The 6,700-nt window shown below is 35.8% G+C and overlaps 1 protein-coding gene across 1 annotated transcript in view; it reads left to right on the top strand.

Annotated features, from left to right (window-relative positions):
• Positions 1–323: 323 nt before the first annotated feature.
• The window catches only part of PWWP3B (PWWP domain containing 3B), a 26,192-nt gene continuing 19,815 nt past the window's right edge, over positions 324–6,700 (top strand). The window contains exons 1-2 of the mRNA XM_017518674.2: positions 324–419; positions 2,987–3,119. The gene's annotated coding sequence lies outside the window, so the exon portion shown is untranslated. The remainder of the gene's footprint in view (positions 420–2,986; positions 3,120–6,700) is intronic.

Genomic DNA, 6,700 nt, shown 5'->3' with positions numbered 1-6,700 from the left:
GGTTCAGAAGAAATATATGTAAGGAACAACTTAACCACATCTTTTATTAGGTGAAAAAGAGATTTGCTGCTGCTTCTTTTTTTCTACGAAATCACCTATCCTAGATGGTTGAATGGAAATTGAACAGACACACGTTACCATTACACTTTAAAGTTACCTCAGAGGAACATTTCTTCTCTTTAGCTGTATTTCGGTTTAACTTGGTCATTCTTCCCTAAATGAAGAGCCTCGTGCTTTCCCCATCACGGAGAGGGGGCGGAGCATCTTTTAGGAGCTTGGAAGCAAGCTGCGCCCAGCCAGTCTTCTGGGAGGAGCTGCACTACACACAGGCTTCCAAGGCTTCCGCGGAAAAGCTTGGAGGTAATGGCTGTCGTAAATGCTAGTTATTTTCAAGGAGTTCTCGAAGATTTGGAATAAAGGTTAGAAAAGAAGAGAGCGCTGCTTAGGAATTACGGGAAAGGACTGTCGTTTTGTGAGAGTCGTTTCTGGGAGGGAATTAATATCTGGGTTTTGTGTTCTGTTAGATTATTTTAGAAGTCCACAGTCGGGGAGGTGGTAATGAACATTACACCTGCGAAAAAATATTCTTCAAGAGGTGGCAAAAGCTAACTTTTTAACAGAGCATTTTGTGTTTCTAGCAAAAGGCAGTGGTGGCTGAGATAAATGATGAAACAAAAGTTGGGAGATTAATCTTCCTTATTTTGAAAAAGGCTATGATAATCTTAAATGAAAAATTAAGTTGTTAGTTGGGGATGTTGGTTTTTTTATATTACTTTGAATGTGTTGATTGTGTTTCTAACAAATCTTCCTATTTTGGTGGAGTATGTTAGTAATCTAAAGTAATGCATAACTGCAAATTCGAGTATCTCTAAGAATTAGCAGTCTGGTTATTTGTCAAGGGATACATAATGACTTATTATAATAGCTTTTTAAATAATGTGCAAAATATGATCTTTGTATTTCTATCTGTCAAGAGAATTGTATATTTCTATTTGTACTGCAATAGAAAAAAATCTAAAGACCATAACAGTAACAGGTATATCTTAATATAATAAAACACAACAAACAGCATGCCTAGTAATGAAGGATGCCTGATAAAAAAGGATGTCAGGGGAAAAAGGAGGAAAATTTCCATTTCTTTCTTCCACATTTTACTTAGCATGTAGTTCCTATGTCAGCATAAAAACTGAGATGAGAACTTAAAATCATGGGGGGAAAGCCACTTTCCCCAAAATAGGGAAAACTTATATAAACATGGAAAGGTGTTCAAATATGTGGCTAAATAAATGTAATTTCAAATAGCATATTCAAATATATATGTGATGAGGAAAACATCAAAAAGATTAGACTCAAATGTAAGCCGTGAACAACTCATGGTTTGAGTACTGATGACGTGTATTTTCATCTTTAGATTTTATGTACTTTTGATTCTTTTGGAAATGAAAATGGAGCTGAAAAGGAAATAATCCATTATGTTACAGACACTTGAGCAAATAGCCACACACACATTCCATTGTCTTTTGCTGCGGTGGGATTTTTCTGTGGGTCTAAGAAGGCTCATTATCTGATTGCTTGTGCTTTTCTTGCAGTTCAACTATTGAGGCTATAGTCCAGACTCTGGTTCAAGCAGAACATGTTTATCTTTATACTCATGAGGAATAATTCATAAAATGGTTTAAACATATTATGACATAGTTGTATAGGATAGTACATCCATAGTGTTGAGTACTGCGCAGCTATAAAAGGAATGAGCTAACGCTAAATGCAACGGTTACAAAAAATGTCCAAGGTAGATTCTAAAAATAAGCAAATTGGTGGCCTGTACCATGTAATCCTATTTGTTTACCAAAAAGAATGTGCATGCATTAGTACGGTGTATGCAATAAAATTCTGGAAACATAGATGCTACTTTATTAGTTGGAGAAATCTGGAAATATACATGCTACTTTTTTAATTGGAGATATAAGTGTTCTTATATCTCCACACATATCTTCAATTAATAAAGAGAATATTTTAATCTTCTATATATTACATTTCCCCATTTTAAAAATTTCATTTTGAAAAGAGCAAGCCTGAAATAGTCATCATAAGAAAAACATAACATTTTAGAAATGTGGGAAAAATTTTGTAAACCAATTCACAAAAAGATGATATGGAAAATAATTATTAATATGGAAATATGTTCAAATATATTACTGGAAAAATAAAGAGTCTAGTTTCAAAAATCACCCACTTTGATAAGTATCTATAGAAAAATATATAGAAATATATAGAGCAAACCATTACATTTTGACCATTGTGTGGATTTGCTTTCTTCCTTGGAAATCCAAAAGATAAAAAAAGATGTACAACATTCATGAGAGATATTATAGTGAAAAGATTTTAAATGAGAACATTATGATCCCATTTTTGTATAACACATGCATAGAACTCTTAAATTGAGAATGAAAATTTCTAGATGCCTGAGTGCCTGCAGTTCTGGTTCTGGTCACAAGATGGTGCTTGCCAGGTTGCCTAAGCTTCGTCCAGGCAAACATTTTTATGAAGTGGACAAAGCAATGAAATATGTTTTGTATTAGCTGACTATGAGACAGCATGTAGATTGTGATTGAAATTCCATTTAAAGTACTGTAAATATCTAGAAGAAAAATCCCCACCAATAACTGATATGAGGACTCAAACAGAAATCATAAAAAGTGCTGCTACATAGAGTCTGGCCCATAGTAGACACAAGTCAATTGTCCTTTCCCTTCTCCCTTTTCTCCACTTCATAATTTTCCTGAAGGATGATTTTAGCATGAACGAAATAACATAACTGACACAGAGAACATTTCATATTATAAGAACATGAAGGAAAATAGATGGCATCTATATCATGGATGAGATTTTGCCTTATTCCTGTGTTTTGGAATGACATGCCTGTTAGAGTTTGGGTAGGGAAATTTATTTACACCTTTTCCATTTCATTGGTTTGACTTCCTGCCAGCCAAGCCCCAGGAAAGACAATGAAGCCACAGAAGTGAAGAGCGGGATAGAGACTCTGCTGGACAAGCAGTTGGAGTGAGAATCAAGACAGCTGGACCACAGGACCAGACCCACCAGGATCCACCTGACAGTGGGTAATACTCTTCCCATTTCACAAAACATTTCATGGCAAAAACATGTTGAGAACTTGGAGAATAATGTATTTTGCTTCCTGCTCTTTAGCCCTCATAGCATTTTAAATTAAAAGCCACATTTTATGTAAGGATCATGTTAGGTTGAGAATTTGGAGTATAATTCGTTTTGCTTCCTGTTCTACAGCTATAATGTTTGTAATTAAAAGTCATAACTCCTAGTTTTGGGAAAGAATCTTATATATTATTTCACTATGAAGAAATCATGCAAGTGGCTATTCAGGTGTCTACCTGACTCTCTAGTCCTTGATGACTATGTTTGGTTGGCATACCATATACTAGATAACATGGTTACAAAGGTTTCTTAGGACCTGCTTAAGGTCTTACGGCCTTCTTGAATCACCTGTATAGTCATGCATGGCTTAACAACGGGGACATATTCTGAGAAATGCTTCATTAGGCGATTTTATCTGAGAACATCATAGACTGTACTTGCACAAACTTAGATGGCATAGCCTACTGCATGCTTGGGCTGTATGGTATAGCCTATTGCTCCTATACCACAAACCTGTATACCATGTTACTGTATTGATACTGTAGGCAGTTGCAACACAATAGTAAGTATTCATATATTCAAACATATCAAAACATAAAAAAGTTATGGTAAAAATATGACATAAAAAACAAAAAATGGTAAACCTGCATAGGGCCGTTACTATGAATGGAGCTTGCAGGACTGGAAGTTAGTTTGGGTGAGTCAGTGAGTGAGTGGCATGTAAATGTGAAGGCCTAGAACATTATGTACACTACTGTAGACTTGAATACTTAGGTGACATCAAATTTATTAAAATTTTTTTTCTTTCCTTAATGATAAATTAACCTTAGCTTCTGGTAATTTTTTACTTTATAAATGTTTAATTTTTTACATCTTTTAACACTTTTGTAATAATACCATAATACACAAACACATTGTACAGCAGTACAAAAATAACTTCTTTCTTTATATCCTTGTTCTATAAGCTTTTTTTTCTATTTTTAAAAATCTTTATCTTTTTTCTTTTCAAACGTTTTTTGTTAATCACCAACACACACATTAGCCTACGCAGGGTCGGGATCATCAATATCACTGTCTTCCATTTACACATCTCGTCCCACTGGAAGATCTTCAGCGGCAGTACCACTCATGGTGCTATTGTCTCCTAAAATAACAATGCCCTTTTCTAGAATACCTCCTGAAAGACCTGCTCTGTGGCTGTTTTACAGTTAATTTCTTTTAATAAGTAGAAGAAATACACTAAAATAAGATTAAAAAGTATAGTATAGGAAGTATATAATCTACTGTCATTTATTATCAATTATTAGGTATTGTACATAATTGTATGTGCTATACTTTTATGCCACTATCGGTGTAGTAAGTTGTTTATGCCCGCATCACCACAAACACATGAGTGATGAGTTGTGCTTCAGTGTTACGATGGCTGTCACCAACATCACTAGGCAACAGGAATTTTGCAGCTTTATTATAATCTTACAGGAACACCGTCATATATGCAGTTTGTCATTGACTGAAATGTCATTATGCACCACATGACTGTATTCTCTTAAATAATATTTTGTAGTGGTTTAATAAACTTAGTTTTTTTCCAAGCAACTATCAGAAATCTGTGACTCATAACCTTGGGCTCTCAGTGAGATTGTTGATGCTGAGCCTTAACAATCTCATTGTGTCCGTGAGCTCTCTTTTGATTGCCTTGAGTGGCAGCTTAGAAAAGATTAGAACCCAGCATTCACTTACGATAACTCAGAGGGTTGCAAAAACCCAAATTATCCAAGAACGAAAATAATGTTCCAGATACTGCCAAAGCTCCTCCCACACAATTCCCTTTTTATTATACAACAGAGAAAATAAAGATGGAATATTGGGTTTGTGTTATAATACTTCTCTTTTCTGCACCCCCACAAATATATTCCACATCTCTAACCCCACCTTTCTGATACCCACTACTCATTTTTCTGACTTGTATCTTGTCTATATTCTCATCGTTTACCTTCTTCCTACTTAGGAAACTAAATTTTTTATCTGATCCCTTTTCTTCTTTGCCATGTTTTTTTAATGCAATCTTATTATCATCCATTGAAAATACTTTATTCAAGCTACTTTGTAAAGGTCTAGGGGGATAAAAGAGGCTACAACAGGCCAGAACCATTTACTATCCCTGGGGCAATAGAATCAGACTTCTTAAAAAACAGACAAAGAATAGAATGAGGCGTCTGAAAAAACAAACAAAACCAAACCAAAAAAATTTCTTTTCCAGATAATTAGGTAGCTAAAACTCTTATTATTATTGTTTTGTTAAATATATTAATATTTGGACAACCTAGATTAATATAGAGATACAGGTGACCCATGCATCCTTGTTGACTATGCTATCTAGGTTATGAGAGATGACAACCTAGCATTGTTGTCAAGTATTGGAAAGTTTTCTGTTCACTGAGGTAATAAAGGTTTCAAACCCACATTGTCTGAATTTTTGGCTGGCTGGCTGAAAACTTCAGAAACATATCCCTGTCATAATGCCTCGGTGACAAACTAGTAAAGGTTAAACATAGGGTTTGCCAACAGAAATCCATATCTCATCAAAGAACTCTTTATGTCATTTTAAATGTGGTTACCAGGAAAATTTTGACCCAGGCTGACCCTTCTGTTATGAGTATCTGGAAGAATGATGGCTTCTTTATTTGGAGTCCCCAGTGCAGACAGTTTTCTTTCTTTGTCTTTGATCTTTATAGGAAGAGTGTAGCAGGAGATGTGTTTACCTGCTCACTGTGATAATGGGGTTGTGAGGGCCTCACCAACTTCACCTAATTTTACAAGTTTTGTTTTTATACATAGCATAACATTATTGTAAGACACCTGAACCTCAGAATCATTATGCACTGGCAATGTGTAGGTTTTAATGCTTCCTGGGAAATAACACCTGAACGTTAAAGGCAATAAAAATCTAATTTAAATCTTAATTTCGTGAATATTTTGTGAATAAAAAAGCTCAGTTAAAGAGTATAAAAATACAACTTTCCTGTACTGAATTGGCAGTTGCAAACCGCAAAGCACAGGAGCAAGGAATTGCCAACTGTTAATGAGGGTAAAATGAAAATGACATTTCTCTGTATAACGAATGATTATCAGCCCCTGTCCAGGAATCGCCATATCTGAAAGGGAAGTTGCTTGCAGGCCCCTACAATGCAAAAGGAACTTCTTCTAAATGCTCTAAGGCCAAATGAATGCTGTCATGCAGAATGGTCATTGCAAAAGCATAGTGCAGGCTGGAAGCCGTGGCTCACGCCTTGTAATCCTAGCATTTTAGGAAGCCAAGGCAGACAGATCACCTGAAGTCAGGCGTTTGAGACCAGCCTGGCCAACATGGCAAAACTCCGTCTTTATTAAAGAAACAAAAATGAGTTTGGTGTTGTGGCACATGCTTGTAATCCCAGCTACTCAGGAGGCTGAGCCAGGAGAATCACTTGAACCCAGGAGGCAGACGTTGCAGTGAGCTGAGATCCTGCCACCGCACTCCAGCCTGAGC

This window comes from Cebus imitator, unplaced genomic scaffold, assembly GCF_001604975.1.
Source record: "Cebus imitator isolate Cc_AM_T3 unplaced genomic scaffold, Cebus_imitator-1.0 Scaffold696, whole genome shotgun sequence".
NCBI lineage: Eukaryota > Metazoa > Chordata > Mammalia > Primates > Cebidae > Cebus > Cebus imitator.
This window is presented reverse-complemented; position numbering and strand designations above follow the sequence as displayed.